Source organism: Geotrypetes seraphini, chromosome 4 (assembly GCF_902459505.1).
Source record: "Geotrypetes seraphini chromosome 4, aGeoSer1.1, whole genome shotgun sequence".
Classification (NCBI taxonomy): Eukaryota; Metazoa; Chordata; class Amphibia; order Gymnophiona; family Dermophiidae; genus Geotrypetes; species Geotrypetes seraphini.
Window position 1 is genome coordinate 292,239,942 of NC_047087.1, and position 25,953 is coordinate 292,265,894.

General features: G+C 45.0%; 1 protein-coding gene across 2 annotated transcripts in view; it reads right to left on the reverse strand.

Annotated features, from left to right (window-relative positions):
- The window catches only part of LZTS2 (leucine zipper tumor suppressor 2), a 300,826-nt gene extending 276,443 nt beyond the window's left edge, over positions 1–24,383 (reverse strand). For both annotated transcript variants that reach the window (XM_033941530.1, XM_033941531.1), the window contains exon 1: positions 24,247–24,383. The gene's annotated coding sequence lies outside the window, so the exon portion shown is untranslated. The remainder of the gene's footprint in view (positions 1–24,246) is intronic.
- Positions 24,384–25,953: the final 1,570 nt, after the last annotated feature.

Consider the following 25,953-nt stretch of genomic DNA (forward strand, 5'->3'; position numbering starts at 1 on the left):
TGAAAGGCGTACGCAGCGCTGTATATTTTGACATTTCATAGATGGTCCCTGCTTGGAAGAGCTTACTAGTGACCTAGATAGGCCACCATGAGAACGTGCTACTGTGCTTAATGGACCATTGGTCTGACCCAGTAAGGCTATTCCTATGTTCTTATGTACAGTCTAATTTTGACAGACAGATATGACACATAGGGGTTGGGGATGCAGAACCCAAGGTGAGAGGAGTTAGGAGTTGAAAACAGTCTCAAAGAGATGGACTTTTAACTTGGCCTTGAACACTGCCAGAGACAGAGCCTGCCGTAGGAATTCGGGCAGTTTGTTCCAGGCATACGGCGCAGCAAAGACAGAAGGGACAGAGTCTGTAGTTGGCAGTGGATGAGAACAGCACGAATAGGATGGATCTGCTGGCTAAGCGGAGCTCACAGGGAGATAGAGGGGGGCTAAGTGAAATTGACGGCAGATAAGGGCCACGGCCCATCCAGTCTGCCCACCCTAATGACCCTCCCCTGCCTTTACTTTGCGAATAGATCCCACGTGTCGATCCCATTTGGCTTGATTTTAAGGCCAAATAGGATCGACACGAGGGATCTATTCACAAAGTAAAGGCAGGGGAGGGTCATTAGGGTGGGCAGACTGGATGGGCCGTGGCCCTTATCTGCCGTCAATTTCTATGTTTCTATGTAAGTGAAGAGAGAAAAGGAGGGCCTGCTGCGTGAATGCATTTGTAGGTCAGTAAGAGACGTTTTGCCTTTGCTAATCAAGACCCTGCAAAGGGATTCATTTATTAAAATTGTGCCAATATGCATTAACCCCCTTCATTCTATAAATCTGTATGACCAGCTTTGATGCTTAGGACGCAAAAGGTATGCGCCCAAGTGAAATAAGAGAAGACATGTAATGTAATGCACAACTGACTTTGTTCTTTTCCATTTATTCCCAAATAAGTTTGAAGCGGAGTGCAAACAAGAAGTTAGGTCGAGCACATAGAAATAGACAAAAGTCAACAGCGAAATGCAATTAAGTGGTTGACCAGTGCCCAAGAATAAAATACAATTCACCGAGATTCTATTTTTGGGAGGTTATGTACTCACAAAAGCAGTTTTTATAGATCTCCAAAACAACATATACACTTCTCCCTCCAAATCCGCGGTTTCAGTACCTGCAAATTCGGTTATTTGTGATTTTTTTTTTTGGGGGGGGGGGAAAAACGCTGCATCCCGGACCTGCAGAGCCGTCATCAAAATGGGGGGGGGGGGTGCCTTCGTGACAGGAAGGAATGAGCATCGCTCCTGCCGTTTGTTTTAGGGTCACTGTGTTTGTCAGGGGAGGGGGACGGGATTGTTGGGGGTCATTGGGGGGAGGGCCGTTGACAGTGGTGGAGGATTTTTTTTTTCTTTTTTTTTTTTATGGACAGATATTTTGCTTGTGTGATACATGCAAAATATCTGTGCCACTGGAAAAAAAAAGAAAAAAAAAACAAACAGTTACCATATAGCATAGAGCAAATTGGGTCCAATATGGATGTTTCCAAGAGACTTGAAGAATACAGTGGTACCTCGGTTTATGAGTGTACCAGTTTGCGAGTGTTTTGCAAGACGAGCAAAACATTTGCAAAATCGGCGCCTCGGAAATCGAGCATGGCTCGATTTACGAGCGCCCCCCGCGATCCGGCACACTCCCCCCTGCGATCTGGCACCCTTCCCCCACAGCGATCCAGGCACCCCCCCTCCCCTTCTTACCGGCACCTGGGCACCGGCACGTCCTGTGCTTGGTGCCGGTGCCCGAAGATCGGCCTCCTCTTCTGCTGGGCCTTGAGCATCTGCGAATGCTCAAGGCCTGCGAGTTCACGTTCAGGTGACGGTAAGAAGCGTCTGGGGGGTGCCCAATCGCGGCAGGGGGTACCAAACGCAGCGGGGGGGGGTGCCGGATTGCGGCAGGGGGTGCCGAATCGCGAAGGGGGTGGCGGATCGCGGGGGGGGGGTGCCGGATCACAGGGAGGGCCTTTGGGGGGAGCAATGCCGGTTCTCGTGGGGGGGGGGGGAACCTATCAAAGCGAGTTTCCATTATTTCCTATGGGGAAACTCGCTTTGATAAACGAGCATTTTGGATTACGAGCATGCTCCTGGAACGGATTATGCTCGTAATCCAAGGTACCACTGTATATAAAAAGGCCTACCATAGGCTAGCTTAAGAATGTCTATCGTCAATGTTAGCTATTCCCATATGAAACAAAATAAGCTACTATCTTTTTCTAAACTATAACCAGCCCTAGTTCATGGATTATACCATTTGAGATAAGTGTTGCTTTCCCTCTTCACATATAATTTAAGGGTTGATATTTAACATTTTTGTGACTAGTGGTTTTTTGATCTTCTGGTTTTTCATTATTATATATTTTGATGATACAGCTCATGAAGCACACACACAAAATAGGTGAGGCAGGTAGGATGGGACAGGCGTAGGTGATTAAAATTTGGAGTCAGGATATGGACCTGAAATAATATGGAAATTATAAGGGGTCCTATGATCTGATCACCCACGATTATGATAAACCTGTCTCCTACCACAAGTAAATTTATGGTTTAGAAAAAGATAGTAGCTTATTTTGTTTCATATGGGAATAGCTAACATTGAACATAGACATACAATGGAACCTTGGTTTACGAGCATAATTCGTTCCAGAAGCATGCTCGTAAACCAAAATACTCGTATATCAAAGCGAGTTTCCCATAGGAAATAATGGAAACTCGCTTTGATACATCCCCCCCCCCCCCGAAGCCAGCGGCGCTGCTCGCCCCCCCCCCACACACACACACATTCTCAAAGGCCCCCCCTCCGCGCAAACCGGCACCCCCTGCCCGAACAACTTGAACTTAGCCCCCCGTCTGGCACCGGCATACAGCCCACAGGACGTGCCAGTGCCGCTAGAAGATCTTCCTGCCTCTGCCGGGCCTTGAGCATGCATGTGCACATGCTCAAGGCCTTCTAATTCTCCCTGTCACTGAGATTCTCGGTTATCGGGGGGGGGGGGTGGTGCTCGCAAATCGAGTCAACACTCGGTTTGTGGGACAAGTTTTGCGAGAATGTTTTGCTCGTCTTGCAAAACACTCGCAAACCGAGGTTTGACTGTACTTAAGCTAGCCTATGGTAGGCCTTTTTATATATTCTTCAAGTCTCTTGGAAACATCCATATTAGACCAAATTTGCTCTATGCTATATGTAATTCTGGGTAGGATGAATATACAAAACTGGTAAGAGGGCTGGAACACTGCCCATACGCCGAGAGGTTGGATAGGCTGGGGCTCTTCTCTCTGGAAAAAAGGAGGATCAGGGGAGATATGATAGAGACCTTCAAGATCATGAGGGGCATAGAGAAGGTGGATAGGGACAGATTCTTCAGGCTGAAGGGGTCAACAGGCACGAGGGGGCATTTGGAGAAACTGAAGGGAGATAGGTTCAGAACAAATGCAAGGAAGTTTTTTTTCACCCAAAAGGTCTTGGACACTTGGAATGCGCTACCGGAGGAAGTGATCAGGCAGAGTACGGTACAGGGATTCAAACAGGGATTGGACGGATTCCTGAGGGATAGGGGGATCGTGGGATACTGAGAGAGGTTCTGGGATGTAACACAGGTATAGAAAGCTAACCAGGTAATAAGTATAGAAACCCAACCAGGTCGTGCATGTGCAAGACCGGAGGGTTAGGACTTCGATGGGAAGATAGGACTCAATGGGAAACCAAGGTGGCAAGGGAGCCCCTTCTGGTGACTCAGACAGGCCGTGACCTGTTCGGGCTGCCGCGGGAGCGGACTGCTGGGCGGGATGGACCTATGGTCTGACCCGGCGGAGGCACTGCTTATGTTCTTATGTAAGTCCTCTTCTTCTTGGTAACAGTTACCGACAGGTCTACAGCAATTGGGTTTTAGGATCGGTAAAACCTGATGCTAAATAGCCAAGCAATGTAAGTGAATCAGTCGCTTGGCTATTTTGAATTGGGGTTTTACTAATTTGCATGGCTGGATTGAAAAATGGGCGATCGAGGGGGAAAAACAGGCGGCGGGCTGTTTAGTGAATCGAGTCGGTTAGAAGCTATCGTCACTGACTTTCGGGAATCTGGCCTTAAGTGACTTGGCCAAGGGTCACAGGAAGCAATACGGGGGTTTCAGCCCACAACCTCAGGGTGCTAAGGCTGTAGCTCTAACCACTAAGCCACAGATTTTACCCCTCACGGATCTCGAAAAATCAACCGGGATTGATTGATGTTGTGTTGAATATTTGTGAGAAACTTGAGACACGGAGTAAATCGCGCACATAAGATACAGCTGTTCCCTGGAAGACTTTGTTTATACTGCACAATTAAAACAACTCTGGCCTTTATAGGTAGCCGGTACAATCGAAGATATGAATAAGTTACCCTATCGAATTTACCAAGAGAAAAGATCTTACAGAGATTTTCTGCACTGTCCAGTGGCGTAGTAAAGGGGGGGGGTCTACCCCAAGACCCCCTCGCGTGCACCTCTTCCCTCCCCTCGTACCTCTTTAATTTTCCCGGCACGAGCAGTATCATGAACTTGCTGCCCGCGTTGGTGTCAGCTCTCTCCGTCACGTCTGGATCTCGCTCCTAGGAAGTGAAGTCGGAGGGAGAGCCGACACGACGAGGACAGCAAGTTCATAACGCTGCTCACGCTGGAAAAATGAAAGAGGTATGGGGGAAGGGTGCCACTGCGCCGGGGCACCAATCACCTTCGCTATGCCGCTGGCGCCGCCTGCAATCTTTTCAGTAAATATTTTGCACAGCCTCCATAAATCTATAATAATAAAACCCTAAGCGCGCATGCGCACTCCCACTTGCATGTTCCGTGATCAGTAGGTCCCTGGCAGGTAGGAGTGCGCATGTGCACCTAAGGTTTGGTTTTATAGTAAGCCAGTTCGTCGTCGCCCCTCCCATCCACCCCCGCCGCACCCGAACATCCATTGACCCTCCCACCCGACCCTCCCACCGCGAGATGACCACAAACCTCCAGCCTCCAGCAGCGTCCGCAGAACTACAAATATGCTGCCTTGCAGCCCTCCACCACCCCGATTTCCTCTGCCACGTCCATGATGACATCATCATAGACACGGCAGAGGAAATCAGGGCAGCAGAAGGCCACGAAGCCTTCCTCAGGGGTCCAATGGTTTGTTACTTCAGTGACTGCGGTGTTCTTTGCTCACAGGTTTAAAGACAATAGACAGTTTTCAGTCCAATTCTTTATATGTGAGTTTGCAAACCATTGGACCCCTGAGGAAGGCGTGCTCGCCGTGGAGCGGTGAATGGTCTTGTCACCGCAGTGAGGCATCAAGGATCGCGCGGTCCCCGCAGCCCCCACCCGCACGCCGGCTCGATCGTTTAACCAGCTTCCTCTCTCCACCTCACCTTAGTTTGCCGGCTTTCCTTTTCGGCGACCAGCACGCTTTCAAAGAGCCGCGCATGCGCGGCTGCTCAGTATTCAATCTTCTGCTCTGACCCAACCGGAAACAGGAAGTTTCAGCAGAGCATAAGATTGAACTTTGAGCAGCCGCGCATGCGCGGCTCTTTGAAAGCGTGCCGGTCGCCGAAAAAGAAAGCCAGCAAACTAAGGTGAGGTGGAGAGAGGAAGCTGGTTAAACGATCGAGCCGGCATGCGGGTGGGGGCTGCGAGGACCGCGTGTTCCCGGCTCACACAAGAAAGGAGGAGTGAAAGGGAAAAAGTTTCTCTTCCTTGGAAATAGATTCTGAAGTGACCTCATCAAAGAAGACCAGCACCAAATGTACAATAAATCCCTTAAACAATGTCAAAAGAGCCCAAAAGAGAAAACTGCTACTGCCGTGAGACTCCATTATTGAAGGAATCAACTTGAAATCACAGTTCAAGAGACAGGAAAAGGTTAAATGCCTCATGGAATCCTCAGCCACAACACAAACCAAATTGTGAATGAAATCAGAGCAGAGAGTAAGAATTATAAAATTGATGTCTAATGCTGAGGCATTACAATACGGCCTCAGCAATACAATTTTCAGAAGTTCTATTTGATCATGGTAAGGGAGAAGAGAGACTGCTAGTGATGGTGGGGGGACTGATAGAAGATATGAAAGAAGGGTGGTAGAAAGGAACAGATGGTAAAGGAGGGAGGGAAGGGTGGTGGTGGAAAGGAATAGAACAGACATTGAAAGAGGGTAGAGAGGAACAGACCCTGAAGGGAAATGTGGAAGGCAGAGTGGGGAGAAGACGCTGGAAGGGAAGAAGACAGATGCCAGACTATGGGGGAACGGAGGGAAGAAGATGGGTGCTAGACCAATTGTGGGATGGGGTGAAGGGAGAGGCACAGTAACAGCAAATGGAAGACACAGAGAGAAGACACACAGTGGATGGAAGGAATTGAATGAGAAGATGTGGAAAGCAGAAACCAGACAACAAAGGTAGAAAAAAAAAAAATTCTATTTATTTATTTATTTTTTGCTTTAGGATAAAGTAGTATATTAGTTGTGTTGATAAAAATTTATAAACAAAGCCCTGCCAGCTGAACATCTCTTTCTCTAGTTCAGCAGCAGGAACTTTGATTTATAAGAAAGGAATAAGCTAAATATTGCAGTACTAAGGCTTATATGGATGATGCGGGGACGGTGACAGGGCGGTGAATGGGATGGCGGTGACGGTGCGGTGAAAGGGATGGTGATGACGGGGCTGTGAAGGGAACGGCGGTGACAGGGCGGTGCAGAGGATGGTGGACAGATTTTTTCCCCGTGTCATTCTCTAGTGCCAAGGCTGCAGCTCTAACCACTGCACCAGCTTGAAAACATGTATTGAAGATACCGTATATATTGAAACAAAAATTTTGGGGGGGAATTGAAGACTGAATGAAAATAGTTGTTTGTGAATGTAAGCATTTCAATGTTGTGGAGGGTTTTGTTGGGTTTTTTTTAACAGACCTATGATGACATACGCTCCATGAAATTTCCAGTAAATTAAGGAGCTAGATAAGTGAGGTCTGCTTTTCTCCAATTTTTTTTGTTTTTCTTTATCAGTACAATACCTTATATTTCTTTACTTCTTTTCAGAAGATTAGCCAGTTTCCAACATCTTTAAATGGTATTATTTCGAACCCTCCCAGTCTTAACCCTTTATTTGGCATTGTTGCTCAGAAGCAACGTGCGTCTTCTATGGCTCTTATGGGAGATCTGCCTCTCCAAATGCCTGTTGCGTAAAGCAGCCGTTTCACCATCTGCCAATTAAAGAGTTAAAGAGGCAAACCTGGACTCAGCCATCTAGCTTTAGATGTATTGCTAGCATTCCTCTATTGCCCAAAATAAGAATAGCCATACTGCTTCAGACTGATGGTCTATCTAGCCCACTGTCCTGCTTCCAACAATGACCAATTGAGGTCACAAGTAACTGGCAGAATCCCAAATAGTAGCAACACTCCATGCTACCAATCCTAGGGCGAGTAGTGACTTCCCTCATGCCAATCTCAATAGCAGACTATAAACTTTTCCAAACCTTTTTAACCCCATACACTAACCAGAGCTTAACTATTCATTGAGTGAAAAAATGTTTTCCTCCTATTCATTTTAAAAATATTACAGTATAACTTCACAAGTGTCCCCTAGTTTATATCTTTTGAGTAAAAAAAAAAAAAAATCACTTTTACCCTTTCTACACTACTCAAGATTTTGCAGACCTCTATCTTATCCCCCTTCAGATGTCTCTTTTCCAAACTGAAAAGCCCTCATCTTTTTAGCCTTCCCTCATATGAAAGGAAATGCTTTCTATCATTCCATTGAATACTGTGTGCAACTCTGGTCGCCACATCTCAAAGATATAACAGAATTAGAAAAGGTACAGAGAAGGGCAACAAAAATGATAAATGGGGTGGGACAGCTTCCCTATGAAGAAAGGCTACAGTGGCTAGGGCTCTTCAGCTTGGAGAAGAAAAGGCTCATGATAGAGGTCTATAAAATACTGAGTGGAGTGGAATAGGTAGATGCGAGTCTCCCAGTAGAGGTGACTTGTCAGGTACTTGTGACTTAGGTTAGCCACTGTTGGAAACAGGATACTGGGCTTGATGGACCTTCAGTCTGTCCCAGTAAGGCAGCTCTTATGTTCTTATCTGAGCCAAGTATAGGATAATCAAGCCTTGTGACATCATGATGAGGCTGGCTCTTAGGCACTGGTGGAATGAGGCATTATGACATCACAATCTCAGCTCTGGAATGCTGCTACTCTTTGGGTTTCTGACAGGTACTTGGGACCTGGGTTGGCCACTGTTGGAAACAGGCTGGGCTTGATGGACCTTCAGTCTGTCCCAGAAAGGCAGCTCTTATGTGAGCCAAGTATAGGATAATCAAGCCATTGTGACATCATCATGATGCTAGCTTTTAGGCACTGGTGGAATGAGGCATTATGACATCACAATCTCAGCTCTGGAATGTTGCTATTCTTTGAGTTTCTGCCTGGTACTTGGGACTTGGGTTGGCCACTGTTAGAAACTGGTCTTGATGGTCTTTCGCCTGTTCCAATATGGCAACTCTTTGGGCTCCTTTTACTAAGCTGCAGTAGCGTTTTTAGCACGCGCTGCAGATTAGGGCACGCTAACCTTCGCGCTACGCGGAGCTCAATGGAGGCGTTTGCGTCTAGCGCGTGCTAAAACCACTAGCGCAGCTTAGTAAAAAGAGCCCTTTATGTTTATCATTTTGGTCATTCTTTTTTGAGACTTTTCTAATTCCACTATATCTTTTTTGAAATACGGTGAGCAGAATTGAATGCAGCACTTAACATGATGTCACATCATGGAGAAATAGAAAAAGCATTAATATATTTATGTCTCATTTTCCATCTCTTTCCTAGTAATTCCTAGCATTCTGTTTGCTTTATTTGGTTGCTGTACACTGGGCAGAAGATTTCAGCATATCGTCTACGATGATACTAAATCTTTTATTTGGGTGCCACTGCCAACTCCTAAAGTGGACTCCAGCATCAAGTAACCACGATTTGTATTGTTCTTTCTCAACGTGCTTCACTTTGCATTTACCCATATTAAATTTCATCTGCCATTTGGAGGCCCACTCTTCCAATTTCCTAAGGTCCTCCTGCAATTTTTCATAGTCCAAATGTCTTAACAATTTTGAACAGTTTCGTTATCACCTGCAAGCTTAAATCACCTCACTTGTCATTCCAATTAGAGAATGACACGGTGACAAAATTCATCACCGTTCCCGTCCCCACGGATAACTGTGGGAAACCATCTTCATGTCATTCTTTAAGGAAAGAGGGAAGAATCAGAGTATGAATGGCCACAACCACTGACCCGCAAGCTTTGCTTTGAAGAATGCTGGTGTAGAAGGACTGAGGTTGAAACAGACACTACAGAATGACAGTCTCTGGTATCCAGAGCAGATATTGTGATGTCATAATGCCTCATTCCACCAGTGCCTAAGAGCCAATCACAATGGCTTCATTATCCTTGGCTCACATAAGAATCAGAGTATGAATGGCCACAACCACTGACCCGCAAGCTTTGCTTTGAAGAATGCTGGTGTAAAAGGATAGAGGATGAAATAGACACTAGAAAATGACATGGGTTTATTTCCCGCGGTTATCTGCGGGGACAGGAACGGTGATGAATTTTGTCACCGTGTCATTCTCTAATTCCAATTTCCAGCTCATTTATAAATATGTTAAAAAGCACTGGTCCCAGCACGCCACTATTCCCCCTCATCCACCGAGAAAAGTGGCCATTTAACCCTACCCTCTATTTTCTAGCCATTAATCAGTTCCTAATCCACAACAGCACATTGTTTCCTATATCGTGTCTCTTTAAATTTTTCTCAGGAATCTCTCATAAGTGACTTTATCAAAGGCTTTCTGAAAACCTAGATACACTACATCAACTAGCTCACTTTTTTATCTTTATTTATGCCTTCAAAGAAATGAAGCAGTGAAGCAAGACTTACCTTGGTTGAATAAATTCTGACTCTGTCCCATTAAACTGTGTTTGTCTATGTGCTGAGTAATTTTATTCTTTACAATAATTTCCATTATTTTGCCCAACAATGATGTTAGGTTTACTGGTCTGTAATTTCCAAGATCACCTTTGGAACCCTTTTTTAAAAGATCAGTGTTACATTGGCCGCATTCCCATCTTCAGGTACTATGGATGATTTTAAGGAGAGCATACAGATCATCACTAAACAGCAGATCAACAACTGCATGTCTTGAGTTCTTTTGGCACCCTGGAGTACATACCATCCAGTCCAGGTGATTTACTTCTCTTTAATTTGTCAGAAGGTATTACGGCAAAATTGTTGACTGAATTTTTAGGATATTACAAGTGCTTAGGGAATGGAGAACCTTTCATATGCCAAAAGGTTGGACAAGCTGGGGCTCTTTACCTTAGAAAAGCGGAGACTGAGAGGGGACCCGACAGAGACTTACATAATCATGAAAGGCATAGAGAAGGTGGATTAGCAGGGACAACAAAAACAAGAGGTCATTCAGAAAAACTGAGAGGAGACAGATTCAAAACGAATGCAAGGAAGTTCTTCTCCACTCAGAGGGTGGTGGACACCTGGAACGCGCTTCCAAGTGAGGTGATAGGACAAAGTACAATACTGGGGTTCAAAAAGAGACTGGATAACTTCCTGGAAGCGAAAGGGATTGTAGGGTACAGTGAAGTTTTATTAGTTTGCCAACAATATTTTTCTTCCAGCTGTTATGGATGACAACCAAAATTATCACTCTTGTCTAGCGTGACTAACATTATCAGGGTTCAAGGATTATAATAAGATTCATGGCTTTAAATTAAATAAGGATAAGATAAAACCTCTTTGGCTGTGTCATTCTGATAAACTCGTTCCTGATAAGTTAACATTACCAAATGGAGTGTCACTTAAGAGTCGAATTAACTTCTAGGGTTTGGGGTGTTCTTCTGGATATGACTATCATTAGAACCATAGATTAATCACACTGTGGGCTCCTTTTACAAAGGTGCGCTAGCGTTTTTAACGCACGCACCGGATTAGCTTGCGCTAGCCAAAAATCTACAGCCTGCTCAAAAGGTGGCGGTTGCGGCTAGCGCACGCGGCAATTTAGCACGCGCAATTCCGCACGTTAAGGCTCTAGCATGGCTTTGTAAAACGAGCCCTAAGTTTTGTTTATCTAAAATTGCTTCAAATTCATAGCATCTGTCCCTTGTATACAGAACATTTCTATTTACCGATTCAGGCTCTCAGTTGGCCTCAGCTGGATCATCACAACAGTTTAAGATCTACACTTACAGCTAAAAATGTCACTCTAACCCCCTCTTTTACAAAACTGCGCTAGCAGTTTCTAGCGCAGGGAGCTGCGCTGCTTCCAACGCTCACAGGAACTCAATGAGCGTTGGGAGCAGCGCAGGCCATTCAGCGCGGCTCTCTGCACTAAAAAACGCTAGCGCAGTTTCGTAGAAGAGGGGGATAAGCTTCAGATACTTCAAAATACTGCAGTTAAACTGATTTTTTCATTTGAAAGAATTTGATGACTCAGAGCAGGAGTAGCTTTATTTATATTACTAGTCTTTAAGCCCATTACATTAACGGGTGCTAGAATATATGTCTGTCTGTCTTTCTTTCTTTTTTTTTCTTTTTTTTTGAAGGGAGAAGGGCTGCTGCTGGACAGGGGGAGCAGGGAAAGGGTGCTGCTGGACACGGGGGAGGTAAAAGGAAGGGAGAAGGCCTACTGCTGGACAGGGGGAGCAGAGACAGAAAGAAAGAAAGACAGACAAACAGACAGAAAGCGGCCAAGGAGAAAGAGAGAAAGAAAGACTTAAATATACATTCGCTTTTGTATTCTTACATTAAATTATGATCTGCTCTGAACATTTTTGGGAGTTGTTGGAATACAAAAGGACATTACATTACATCTGGGTACTGAACATCTTTGTGTGGTCTCCGACCATGCCCAGAATGCAGGCGGCCAGGTCAGATATTCAGCCTGCTGCTTGGTTAGCTAACCAGATAGTGAGCTGAATATTGTATTACCTCCTAACCATCCCCACAGGAAGCACTGCCTCCTCCTGAATCCACACCCCCCCAACAAAAAAAAAATATTGGTTGGCCTTCCCAATCAGATTCCCCTCTCTCATGCAGCTCACATCCTGGATACCCCCATCTCCCTGCCATACTTTTCAAACTCATGGTGAACCAGGGATGTTCAAGGCAGTAGCGAACCCCACTTGGTCCTGCCCATCATGGGTTCTCCATCAAAATGGCAGCCATGACTTCTAGCAGTAGTACCACAACACTGCCACCAGGGGTCTTAGTATGATTTTGATAGAGGACCCATGATGGGCAGGAACCAGCGAGGATCACTCTTGCCCTGATAACTCCTGGATCACCACTGGTTTGAAAGGTAGGCCAGGAGTCGGGGGGTGGGGGGTGGAAGTTACAACATCTGATCAGCAACCCAGAAGTTATGTAGGTATCAATCAATATTAAGTGCCAGTGCCCACATAGCTAAGCAGCAAAAGTTAGAACCACTTTTTCTGCAGTCCTATTCTGATGCTTAACTATGCGAGTGCCAGCACCGAATATAGCCCATACCCACATAACTGACAGCTCTTTCCCAGCTCTGCCCAGACTTGACATCGGTGGTCTCAGGGAATATTCAGCAGTGCTGCCTGCTTAAGTATAGCTTAATGTCCACAGATATCCTGCAGAGTAAGATTTAAGTGGGCTGGAGTCCTCCTACCTGTTTAAATCATTTGAACGTCAACCTCTAAGTATCATGGGCCAACCTTATTGTGGTTTACGATGTTTACAGACTCGATTAGAAAGAATTTTCAAGCACAGGCTGGACAGGCTATCTCTTCACATTACATCCTATGAACTCCTGAAGGAAGCTTTCTTTGACGTGATGCAAGTACTTCAGTGAAGGTCGGCGGGAAAATCAGAGAGACCCGGAATCATGTTCCACATGCCCTGGTTTAGGACTGATGTTTATTATTAACATAAGAACATAAGAGTTGCCGCCGCTGGGTCAGACCAGAGGTCCATCGCGCCCAGCGGTCCGCTCTCGCGGCGGCCCATCAGGTCTATGACCTCTGAAGTGGTTTCTTTACCATCTCTATAACCTACCTCTGCTTTTATCTGTACCCTTCAATCCCCTTATCCTTTAGGAATCTATCTAAACCTTCCTTGAACCCCTGTACTGTGCTCTGGCTTATCACAACCTCCGGAAGCGTGTTCCATGTGTCCACCACCCTCTGGGTAAAAAAGAACTTCCTAGCATTTGTTCTAAACCTGTCCCCTTTCAATTTCGCCGAGTGACCCCTAGTACTTTGTGGTTCCCCACAATCTGAAGAATCTGTCCCTGTCTACCTTCTCTATGCCCTTCAGGATACAGTATGCACAAAATTAACCTATTTGGAGATACTGCTCCCCAAAAGAAAACATTAAACCCAATCCTTGCCATTGTATCAGCAATCCTTCCTTCCCCCATTCAACTCACAAAAGAAAAAAAAATATTTTGGTCCCCCATTCTTTCCATCCAGCCAGTCCTGGCTCCTCCTTTTAAAGTCTGCCAAGGTCTTTGTGTGCCCAATCGCAGCAGCTGAGACATCCAAGACCACCGATGCCAAGTCTGCCCGCATAACATCGTAAACCACAATAAGGTTGGCCCATGATACTTAGAGGTTGACATTCAAATGATTTAAACAGGTAGGAGGACTCCAGCCCACTTAAATCTTACTCTGCAGGCTATCTGTGGACATTAAGCTATACTTAAGCAGGCAGCACTGCTAAATATGCTCCTTTTCTCTAGCGTCAGCTGCAGTATGTATGCAGAGCAGATACCAAGAGAAAAGCAAAGTCCTAGCATCACAAAATGAACTGCCTTTCGTGTGCCTTAAAAATTGTTCTGTGTGTATTTTTCATTTTGGTGAATAAAAAGTTTATACAAAAAAAAAAAAAAAATGTGGCTATTCTAGGTTGAATAGTCTAGAAGACAACGTGCACACAAACAGGAAACAAATTAGCAACTTTATTTTGGAAAGAAAAAAAAAGCAAAAAAGGCACACACACACACACACACAAAAATAATCTATAAATCAAATGCTATACAGAAATACTTTTGCCCTGGCTTCTGGGTCAGCAAAATCTTTTCTAGCTCTGTTATACAGATAAACACATCGGAGACAGTTGCATCTCAACACATGAATATCCTAAACAATAACTTTACCACTCCTTACCTATTTATAGAAACCTAAAGTTCAGTATACTCTATCCTTAGTCCTGACAGGTCTGTAGGCACAGGAGGCTGAATGCATAATTAACGTGTTTCATGCCACATTCGTCTAGAACAGTGGCTCTCAAACTTTTTTTTAGCTCCAACGCACTAAATTTGAGCAAATCCAACAACAAAAAAATTTAACTTGAGAGTTATTTATTTAAAGTTCTTTAAGCTACGTATAGGTAACTGTAACAACGGTGAAACTAAGGGCTCCTTTTACTAAGCTGCTTTAGGGCTTTAACGCGCGTGCTACATTGCCCCGCGCGCGAGACCTTAACACCAGCATTGAGCTGGTGTTAGTTCTAGCCGCACAGCACGCAGTGTAGTGCACGGTAATTTCCTGCGTGCGCTAAAAACGCTAGCGAACCTTAGTAAAAGGAGCCCTAAGGGGTCCTTTTACTAAGGCGCGTTAATCGATTTAGCGCACGCTAAGTGCTAAGGCACCCATAGAATATCATGGCCCTAGCATTTAGTGCGCATGAATCTTTAGCGCACGTTAAATCAGTTAGCGCGTCTTAGTAAAAGCACCCCTAAAGTAGACAGAACTGCTAGTCAATGCGATGGATGCGCTTGTTTTTGAGTGCAAATTAACTCAAAATGTGGCTCGATAGTCGGCAAGCAAACACAGATTTCGCCATCCACCATCTGCAGTCGCTCTTTTTATTTTTTTTTTTATAAATTTAATATCTCAGAGTTGAAAATCCAAGTTCGCAAAGATAAGAAAATCCAAACTGTAACAAAGCCTCGACTGCTTTGTTTCTCAAGTTAGGATAACCACTGCACGCAAAATAAAAATAAAATTACTCGTCATCAGTTTTCGAGGACCAATCGCATGAAAGAATGCTTGACTGGGTGGTTGTATCCTTGCAGACGCAGACGCTCATAACATTGACAGATGACACCAAACTATTTAGGGGAGCTCGAACTAAAGAGGACTGTGAGGAATTGCAAAGAGACTTGAACAAACTAGGGGAATGGTCGACAAAATGGCAAATGAAGTTCAACGTTGAGAAATGTAAACTATTGCATGTGGGAAGCAGAAACCCGAGGTACAACTATATGGTTCATAGACAACGGCGCAAAAGACAAAAGCGCGCGCCAACAATTGAGCGCAGCGCGTGCCGCCGCGCCACTCTAAATTACAGTTTTTAGGGGCTCCGACGGGGGGTTTTGTTGGGGAACCCCCCCAGTTTACTTAATAGACATCGCGCCGGCGTTATGGGGGGTTTGGGGGGTTGTAACCCTCCACATTTTACTGTAAACTGAACTTTTTCCCTAAAAACAGGGAAAAAGTGAAGTTTTCAGTAAAATGTGGGGGGTTACAACCCCCCACACCCCCCACAACGCCCCCACACAACGCGGCATGATGTCTATTAAGTAAAGTGGGGGGGGTTCCCCCCCATGCCCCCCCGTTGGAGTGCTAAAAACAGTAATTTAGAGCGGCGCGGCAGCGCGCGCTGCGCTCAATTGTCTGGGCGCGCCTTTGTCCCGGCACGCTTTTGACCTGACACCCAACTATACGATGGGAGGGATGTTATTGAATGAGAGTACCCAAGAGAGGGACTTGGAGGTAATGGTGGACATGACAATGAAGCCGACGGCACAGTGCACAGCTGCCGCTAAGAGAGCGAATAGAATGCTAGGTATAATCAAGAAGGGTATTATACAACCAGAATGAAAGAAGTTATCCTGCCGTTGTATTGGGCGATGGTGCGTCCGCATCTGGAGTACTGCGTCCAATATTGGTCACCGTACCTTAAGAAGGATATGGCGTTACTCAAGAGAGTTCAGAGGAGAGCGACACGTCTGATAAAAGGTTTGGAAAACCTTTCATACGCTGAGAGATTGGAGAAACTGGGTCTCTTTTCCCTAGAGAAGAGGAGACTTAGAGGGGATATGATAGAGACTTATAAGATCATGAGGGGCAAAGAGAGAGTAGAGAGGGACAGATTCTTCAAACTTTCAGAAAATAAAAGAAGAAGAGGGCATTCGGAAAAGTTGAAAGGGGACAGATTCAATACAAATGCCAGGAAGTTCTTCTTTACCCAACGTGTGGTGGACACTTGGAATGTGCTTCCAGAGGACGTTATAGGGCAGAATACAGTACTGGGATTTAAGAGAGGATTGGACATTTTCCTGCTGGAAAAGGGAATAGAAGGGTATAAATAGAGGATTACTGCTCAGGTCCTGGACCTGTTGGGCCGCCGCGTGAGCAGACTGCTGGGCAAGATGGACCTCAGGTCTGACCCAGCAGAGGCATTGCTTATGTTCTTATGACTCTCGGGTATGCGACATACATGGCATCTAGTCAAGTGTCTACTTATGAAGGAAATTTTAAAAAATAAAGTAAAATCCTGGAATCTGTCATGGCACGCCCAGAATCTCTTCAGGGGACACCACTGTACCGTGGCACACAGTGTGAGACACACTGATCTAGAACGAAAACGATCGAGTTTGCAAAATCTAAAATAGATTTTATTTTGCTGTGCATGCCAAATGTTTACACAGATGGACTGCCCACTATCTCCAGAATCTTACAATGTGTGTGTAAATTCTGCCGCAAGGAAAGGTTGGCCAATGTTATCAGCTCTCCCGAGAAGCTGGAACACTGTAGGTGCACTGTGAGTATCACAGATCCCAGGATGCTCCTTGAGAAGCATGTGAGCTAATTCACTCCGTGCCAAGTTAAACAGCAGAAAGCTAAGTCAGTGATGTACTGGCGGACATTAAAGGCTGAGGGGGTGGGGGTAAGGCTGCAAAGGAGCGCAGACGTGAGAAAGATCACTTTTAAGTCAGGCCAGAAAATGAAGCATTCATCAAAACATTAGGGGGGGGGGGGGGAAAGTCTAACAGAGGGCCCTTGAACTAATATTTATGACTATAGTTTTTACATATGTGAAAAGTGTGACTAAACTGGGACTGCTTTTCTGAGAGAGGAAAAAGTCATTCCGGGGGGGGGGGGGGATTTAACAGCACATTAGAAATATATCAGTAATCTACTACAAGCTCCCTTCTACTCCAGGAAGCAGAACGAAAGCTAAGAGGCATCTTCTGAGCTTAAGGGAAACCAGATTGTGCCATGTATAGAGAAAGGGAATTTTCAGTCAGTGTTTCAGGATATCACATGCTGTATTTATAGGCAGATCTTCCTTAAATGAGTTCAGCCCAACATGGTTTACAATAAAATACATTACAGGCAGTCCCCGAGTTACAGGCACCCGACTTAAGTACGAGGTTGCGGCTTCATTTGATTTCACTGAGCAGTTATTTCCAGTGGCAGAGACTCCTACACTTCTCCTGTAGCAGATTCAGGAACGACGCATGGCCACATTAAGAACAGTGTGTGGTTGTACATTCTGTACCTTAGAGGGGACCCTGGTAGGGACAGTTAGCCCTTTTGTGAGCTGGGAGCAGAGGGAAGCAGCAAGAATCTTAAAATCTACACGTTCCGAGTTACATACAAATCCGACTTAAGAACAGCTTTAAAAACATAACTCGTTTTTAACCCGGAGACTGCCTGTACTCATGATATATCATAATAAATAGATCGATAAAATGCAAAGCACACAGAAGGGGCATCCTCCAAAGCATTTGCATGGAGTAGATTCATCACTAGAGCTTGGAGCTCACTGACGAGTTTACGCCTACAAAAAAACGTACAACTTTTTATGAAAGGAGAACTACGATATAAGCAAAGAAGATGAGCTGAATGGACTGGACAAAAGGAAAAGCTGATATCAGAAAAAATGCCTATTCAATCGTCAGTATTCTGAACTCTTTGCCTTCGCAGCAAGTTTACACTACAGTCAAGTCTCACCATCTTGGTTTTTAATATCATCATCATCTCATAGGGCGATTCAATAAAAAGGCACCCCAGCGCCACATGGCGAGAACCTACTCTGTAACATCACCTGGGCACCCAGATTCCATTACAGAACACCAATGTAACTAACCCCCTCTTTTACTAAGGTGCGCTAACCGATTAGCGCGTGCTAAACGCTAACGCATCCATAGACTGACATGCACGCATTAGCGTTTAGCGCACGCTCATCGGAAAGCGCACCTTAGTAAAAGAGGGCCTTAGTATCCGCACACCTGTAGTTACAGAGCCTTAGACCCAACGTAATTGAGTCAATTCAAGCGGTTTATATGAGCTTCTGTAAAGGTGTTACAATACATGAGCTTCTGTAAAGGTGTTACAATACAGAGTTAGCATTTTCTGAGCTGGTTCTTAATAAAGCCCTCAAATCATAATCAACCCTCTTTCATATTTCTGCCTATAATATATAATCAATCTACCTATAATACATATCTACTTGTACAAACCTATATAAAATATATCATACCTTCTTATACACACATATAAAATATATACATCCATATTTAGTATCGTATTCTATAAACGCGTGTGTAAATGTAAGAGCATACACGTAGGCAGAACGAGGTTGGGCCCTGTATTTTCATGCTATGCTACTGATGCACATCCTTACGCAACAATGCGTATTCGAATAAGTGCTCATTATTTGTGCATTTACGCACCCTTGAGCGCCTTGTTACGGAGTTGCTCTTCGCAACACATGATTTTCCACTGCACTATATCCAGTTTTAGACACTGATAAAACACGTATGTGATGCTATGTTTACTTTGCTATTGTAATTTTTATTTTTTTACGGAATGCTTTGAACAAGTGGTTTAGAAATGATATCCGGTTATGCAGTTCTGTTCTTTATATTCTCAAAATGACACAAGTTTTGTGTTTTGTTTTTTTGCCTGTTTGTTTTAAGTTGTCAGGGAGCTATGAAGATGTACCATTATATTTAAAGTCAGGAAAGAATCTTCCCCCCCCTTCTCCCCCCCCCCCCCCCCCCCCCCGTGGTAGGTAACCATATCTACAGCAAGCATGCCTACTTATTTTGGAACTCATCCAGGAAGCCACACGGTAGAACCACTGACTGAATGGCTTCAACCATGAGCTTTCAGCAAAAAAATTGGCTACGGGATGCAGTATTCAATGAACGTGAAAATTACCGCCATGTTGAAATTGTGCCACTAATCCCACAACACACTGAAAGATGTCATCCTACCTGTCAGTGCCCGAACAGCGATTGGCTAACACAATGACAGGTAGGACAACATTTTAAAAAGCAGACTTCTGGCAAAGCAACCCATTCCCCTTCATTCCTCAATAAATTATAAAGCTTCCCTAGTGTCACCTCTTCAGCCCTCCCTGAATTAAACAAAGTCCCTGGTGTCTAATGGGGACCCCAATCCCTCACCGAGGCCTCCCACACTTCCATACCTTAAAACAGGCAGGAACAATGTCCCTTTACTCTTGTTTTCTTTGAGGTATGGGGTCTGGGGGACCTCAGTTGGGGGGGGGGAGGTGTCAGGGATATGAGAGGTCACCGCTAGACACCAGGGACTTCGTTTAATTCGGGGAGGGCAGGGCACCACTAGACACTAGGAATGTGTAACACAGAGGCGAGGAGAGCCACTAGACTACCAAGGTTTTGGTTATGTAGAGGCCGGCAGGAAGGGGTCATATCAATTTAAGAGTGGAAGGAGGAGGCACTAGACTAACAGATAGCTATGCAGAAAGCTCCTGGGAGCAGGAAATTTGGTCAGGAACTCCCCCTAACTCTTCTACACCAGTGTTCTTCAACCACCGGTCCACGGGGCCGGCACATCCATCGGGCCCAAGACATCATTCTTCAGCCGCCGGTCCATGATGCGATCAATGCGGCGTCTTCGGGCTGGCTCCCTGAGTGCTACAGTGCACAAAGCCGTGGGAAAAGGCTCCTATGCGTGTCCTGCACCTGAACCGGAAGCCTTCTCTCTGACGTCGCAACATCAAAGGGAAGGCTTCCAGATGAGGCACGGGATGCGCGCAAGGAGCTGCTGCCCACAGCTTTGTGCAATGCAGCACTCAGGGAGCCAGCCCGAAGACACCGCGTTGATTGCACCGTGGACCGGCCCAAAGGCAAGGCACCTGGAGGGAGAGAGACAGCAACTGTAGGGGAAATGCTTTTATTTTTTTTGTTTAGTGATTGATTTGTCTGTTCAGGAAGAAATGCATTTGTTTCTTTTCCTCTGGGGTTGTGCTGCTTGCAGAGTCTTGCATCTTAGGGTTTGTTTGTGAATATTAGTACTTTTAGTTTTTGGTTCTGCATTTGCATGGGGTTATCTGTTTTCTGTTAGGAATGAATGTTGAAAACATACAGTGTGCTTTGTGTAGTTTAATTTTGTGGTTAACCATTATGTGTTGTTATACAATTATATTGCGTGTGTATATATGAAAAATGAATGGAAAAAATGGTTACAATTAGTACAATGATGGGGGCGGGGTCTGGGGCGGAGATTGAGTGGAGATGGGCACAACTTAGCCCAGTAAACCTCAACTGCTGGTCCGCGGACAGGTGCCGGTCCACAAAATAATTATTTTATTTCCACCGGTCCATAGGTGTCAAAAAGTTAAAGAACACTGTTCTATGCCACCTCTGATCTAGCAATCAAGTTTCCCACCCTGCAGACATCACTGCATAGGCTATTCGTTTCTCTGCATTGCTGAGGATTAGCTAATAGCCTGTTTACTATGTACAGTAAAACCTTGGTTTGCAAGTGTTTTGCAAGACAAGCAAAACATTTTATTAAATTTTAACTTTATATACAAGCAATGTCTTGCAATACGAGTACATACAGTATACACGCGTCACACCATCACAACTGAGCCGATGGTTCTTCTCTCTCTGACACTCCAGGAGTCTAGTGACTTCTAAATGGGCAAGGTCTTGCAATCAGGTACGCATAGTATTTTGTATTAAAATTTTGGGGTTGTGGAACGAATCGTGTGAGTTTCCATTATTTCTTATGGGGAAATTCGCTTTGATATACGAGTGCTTTGGATTACAAGCATGCTTCCGGAAGGAATTACGCTCGCAAACCAAGGTTTTACTGTACTTTAATAAGCTGTATGCAAATATTTACAGCTTAAGTTGATTTTGATGTTAAACTCCTTTCTGGATCTTGTGGCCCATAATGAGGGTGCAGATTGCTCGTTAACCGCATGCTGAAGCCAGCGCTAACTTTGGGTCCGATTCGCTAAACTTGCCAACTGGATCGTTGTTGGGCGATTTTTGGCCGATTTTTGCCGAGCGACCGATTCACAACCGAATCTACATGCAAATGATATGATCGGACGCACGCCCTATAGCAATCCTATGGATCGCTGTAAGAGTGATCGAAATGCATGCGCAGAGTATCCTTGTTGGTTATTCGTGCAATTTTCACATGCGCTTTGAACTACGTAGTTAGTGGGCGGGGTTTATTCCAGCATGTCATTGGTGAACATCGAATGCGCCACCCGCAAAGCACAAGCGAGCTCAAAAGAAAGGGGGAGGGGGAACTGCAGTTTTCTTTTGCTGACCCTACTAGTTGGACATTTTTAGAAAGGAATGATTTGCGACCGACGCAGTGAATTAGATTTTTGTGTAGCCAAACTATGGACATTTATCGAACAGAACACGCTTTAAACCCACAGGTTAAAACCATGGGTTTGCAATGTGCTTTTTACATAATATATATAACAGGAATGAATTCTTACGCATATGTAAAGTTATTTTACAGTTTTATTTTTAATGGTCATTTTATATGGGGTTGTTACCTCGATACTGATATTTCTGGGCAGGAGAGTCGGCAAGGAAAGTAAGCGACTGGTCCTCTGCCGTTTCTTCTTTTCGGATCGGCAAACCCAATCGGTGTTTCTTCTTCTGCTTAGTGAATCGATCGCTTCCTACTTTTGCATGCAATTTCCCTTCATTTGCATGGGTGGATTGGATCGGAGATTGATCGGGAAGCTGTTTAGTGAATCGGGTGGGAGGAACGATCGCAAAACCAGTAAAACTGGATCGGAAGGTTTAGTGAATCTAGCCCTTTCTGCACTGGCCCCTTTGTGCTTAACTCTGGGAGTTTTTAGTTATGCTAGGAAAATGTATCCCAGGTGTCAGACTGGCATTCAGGGAAGAAAGCCAGACAACTTCCCTGCTCCAGAAAATATTTCCATTACTACCCCCCTACTAAAATCCTAAAAATAACATATGGTGTATTTTTACCAGTGAATATATATGTATATTGCAGTAGTAGAAGAATCCAGTAGCTTTTCCCTATATTTTCTTACTTCTGCTTATTAAAACAATTTTTTTTGAGCACCTTTTCTTCTGGCTACACCCTTTTTTTGTTAACCCCCCCCCCCCCTTTTTTCAGTGCCTCAGCAAGAGCTGGTACTATACAGAGCAGCACCTCCTTTCACCAAAATCAACTGTGAATTTAGCTAAGCAGAAAATAACTTTCAAAACTGTAAAATTAAATCCGAGAGGGCCTCAGAAATTATTTCCAGTACATCCTAGAACAGGGGTGTCAAAGTGTCTCCTCGAGGGCCACAATCCAGTCGGGTTTTCAGGATTTCCCCAATGAATATGCATGAGATCTATTTGCATGCACTGCTTTCATGATATGCTAATATATCTGATGCATATTCATTAGGGAAATCCTGAAAACCCGACTGGACTGCGGCCCTCGAGGAGGGACTTTGACACCCCTGCCCTAGAACAAAAATGAAAGGGGGGGGGGGTGTTAATGATTTCTGTTTAAGAGCCAACCGCTTTTCTACCGCAGATCCTCCTAATTCTTGAAAGTGCAAACAAAATGCAAAAAAGCCCAACACGTTGTCCTTGGACATTAGGCCACTGTTTCACATAAGATGCCACATAGCGTTCTTTTGCTAGTTCAGCCTGTCTGCGGTGTTCTTTGCTCACATGTTTAAAGACAATAGGCTAGTGGTCTCAAACTCAAACCCTTTGCAGGGCCACATTTTGGATTTGTAGATACTTGGAGGGCCTCAGAAAAAACTAGTAACTAGTTAATGTCTTATTAAAGACATGACAATTTTGCATGAGGTAAAACTCTTTATAAATCTTTCCTTTTGGCTAAGTTTTAATAATAATATTGTAATTTTATAGCTAAATAGACATATGATCAAGAAACTGTTTTATTTTACTTTTGTGATAATGATAAACATACCGAGGGCCTCAAAATAGTACCTGGCGGGCCGCGAGTTTGAGACCACTGCAATAGACTGTTTTCAGTCCAATTCTTTATATGTGAGTTTGCAAACCATTGGACCCCTGAAGAAGGCGTGTTCGCCTAAACACGGACCGTGGTTGGATTTTTATCATTGTACTTTGTTCATTGAATTTTCATGTTTTTATGTGTCAGTGTATAATAAATTATCTCCAGACCATCTGTATCCAGAGTTTTTTGTTTTCACTGTGGAACATTGGGTCTCCCCATTTTTCTTTGTTGGGTCACATAAGACGCCAGCAGAGAAGCTCCATAGCCTGAATAATACATTACAGTACACACTTTACAGCTCTGTAGTCGGGAATAGTCTTGTTCCATCCTAGAAATGGCTGCACAGCCACTGGGAAGCATTTTGAACTCTTCATAAAGCTACCGTCCTTAAGAGTCGGTTACCCCCACCCAAAAAAGGTGGATAAATCAGACGATAACAAGAACATCCCCCCCCCCCCCCCCCATGCATTCATATTAAAAAGCCACACAAATGCAAAAGTGCTGATTCGGAGCTTTTTTTTTTGTTTGTTTGTTTTCGGCCGTCACAAGACCGAACAGACAGGAGCAAAAGGGAACCCAAAGTTCTGCAACAGCGATTGGACGCGAAAACCTGGCGCAGAAACCGCACACTTTCGCTCCAACAGAAGAACTTTCACGCCGAACATTCGCTTCCCCCCCAGCTTTAACGTCCTTCACCGGGATCCCGCTTCCAAACTCGGCTACGAAATTGCAATTCAAAGCACCCCCCCCCCCTTGCAAAACAAATATTCTCTCCCCCTACCCTCGCAGCAGAACTCCGGCAGTCTATAACGCCCGACTTCCTCGCTCGCTCACTTACCCCAGTCAGAGGACGCAGGAGCCGAAACCGATCGCCAGAGTGGGTCAGAAGCGCAGAAACCCTTTCCGCGGGAGCGCGCGATCGCGGCTTCCAGCTTCTTCCCGAAGAGCCGCCACCAAACGACCCGCCCGGGCCCCGCCCTTCGGCTCCCGCGGCCCCGCCCACCTGACTTCGATCGCCCCGAGAGGTGGACTCGAGGGGCGGGGCTGCGGGGGATCGGCGTCTCTAAAAACCGCCCTAAACCCCGCCTCGGGCCCCGCCCTTCGGTTGCCGCCCACATAACTCCGATCGCCCCGAGAGGACAAGAGGGGCGGGGCTGCGGGGATTGGCGTCTCTAAAAGCCGCCCTGAACCCCGCCCCTGTCCCCGCCCACCTACCTCCAATCGCTCCGAGAGGAGGACTCGAGGGGCGGGGCTGCGGGGATCGGCGTCTCTAAAAGCCGCCCTGAACCCCGCCCCCGAGCGTGGAGTTCTATCACGTGCTTCTGAATCGCCCTCATCAGCCTTGTGATTTAAGAAGCGATTCGTGTGCTGTGTACAAAACCTAAAGAGGGCGTTAAGGCAAGCGCGTTACCAAGCGGACTCCTAGCCTCCAAAATCCACGTCTTTTTTTTAAATTTCATTATGCTTAGTACATAATTCAAACAATATTCTAAGGCAAATTTAAAGTCCATATCAAGGAAGAGAAAGAAACAAGTATTTAAATCTATCAAATCCATAAAAGAAATATTGCCTGCAATACAAAAAGTTCCGTTCTTACTTTCAGCACCTGCCTCCTTATCTAACAGGAATCCCTCTAATTCGGTTCTCAACCCTGTCCTGGGGACCCCGCAGCCAGTCGGGTTTTCAAGATATCCCTAATGAATATGCATGACAGAAATTTGCATACCTACCACTTCCATTATATGCAAATCTCTCTCATGCATATTCATTAGGGATATCTTGAAAACCCGACTGGCCGGAGTGGGGGTGAAGGTAGGACAGGGTTAACTGATCAGGTTAAAAAAAAACCCCACACAAGATAACTTTAAATTTACATCTCATTACATTGATTAATGGAGGGGGTGGCATCATCCTCTTTATAGTTGTTTTTGTTGTGTGGTATGTATATTTGTTTTTGCTAGAGATCATTTTGGTAGCTCTGTGTACTTGCCAAACTACCTATTCCAGGAAGGAGACTTATTGGGCAGTTTTACTTTTGAACTTACACCCAAATTGGTGTAGATAGGATGTGTAGTCACTGATTGCCTGCAGGTGGGGCACAAGGGGAGCTGTTGCTCCCCAAAATTAAATTTTAAGAAAAGGTGACTATGCACATGCTTTGACAGCAGGCCCTTAAAACCGGCACCTAAAAAGCCATTATTTGGGAAGAGGGTAGCAGCCTGATGTCCCACCTCTCCGCCCCTTCCTCATGCTGCATCTTTCAATCATTGGGCGCCAGCAGTATCAGTTTAAACCAATGGTCTCAAACTCGCAGCCCAGGGATCACTTGACCATATGTCTTTAGCTATAAATTACAATATTATTATTAAGACTTAGCCAAAAGGAAAGATTTATAAACTATAAAGAGTTTTACCTCACGCAAAATTGTCATTTCTTTAATAAGACATTAACTGTTTTTCTGAGGCCTTCCAAGTACCTCCAAATCCAAAATGTGGCCTTGCAAAAGGTTTGAGAGACCACTGTTTTAAACACACAATCAGTAGCC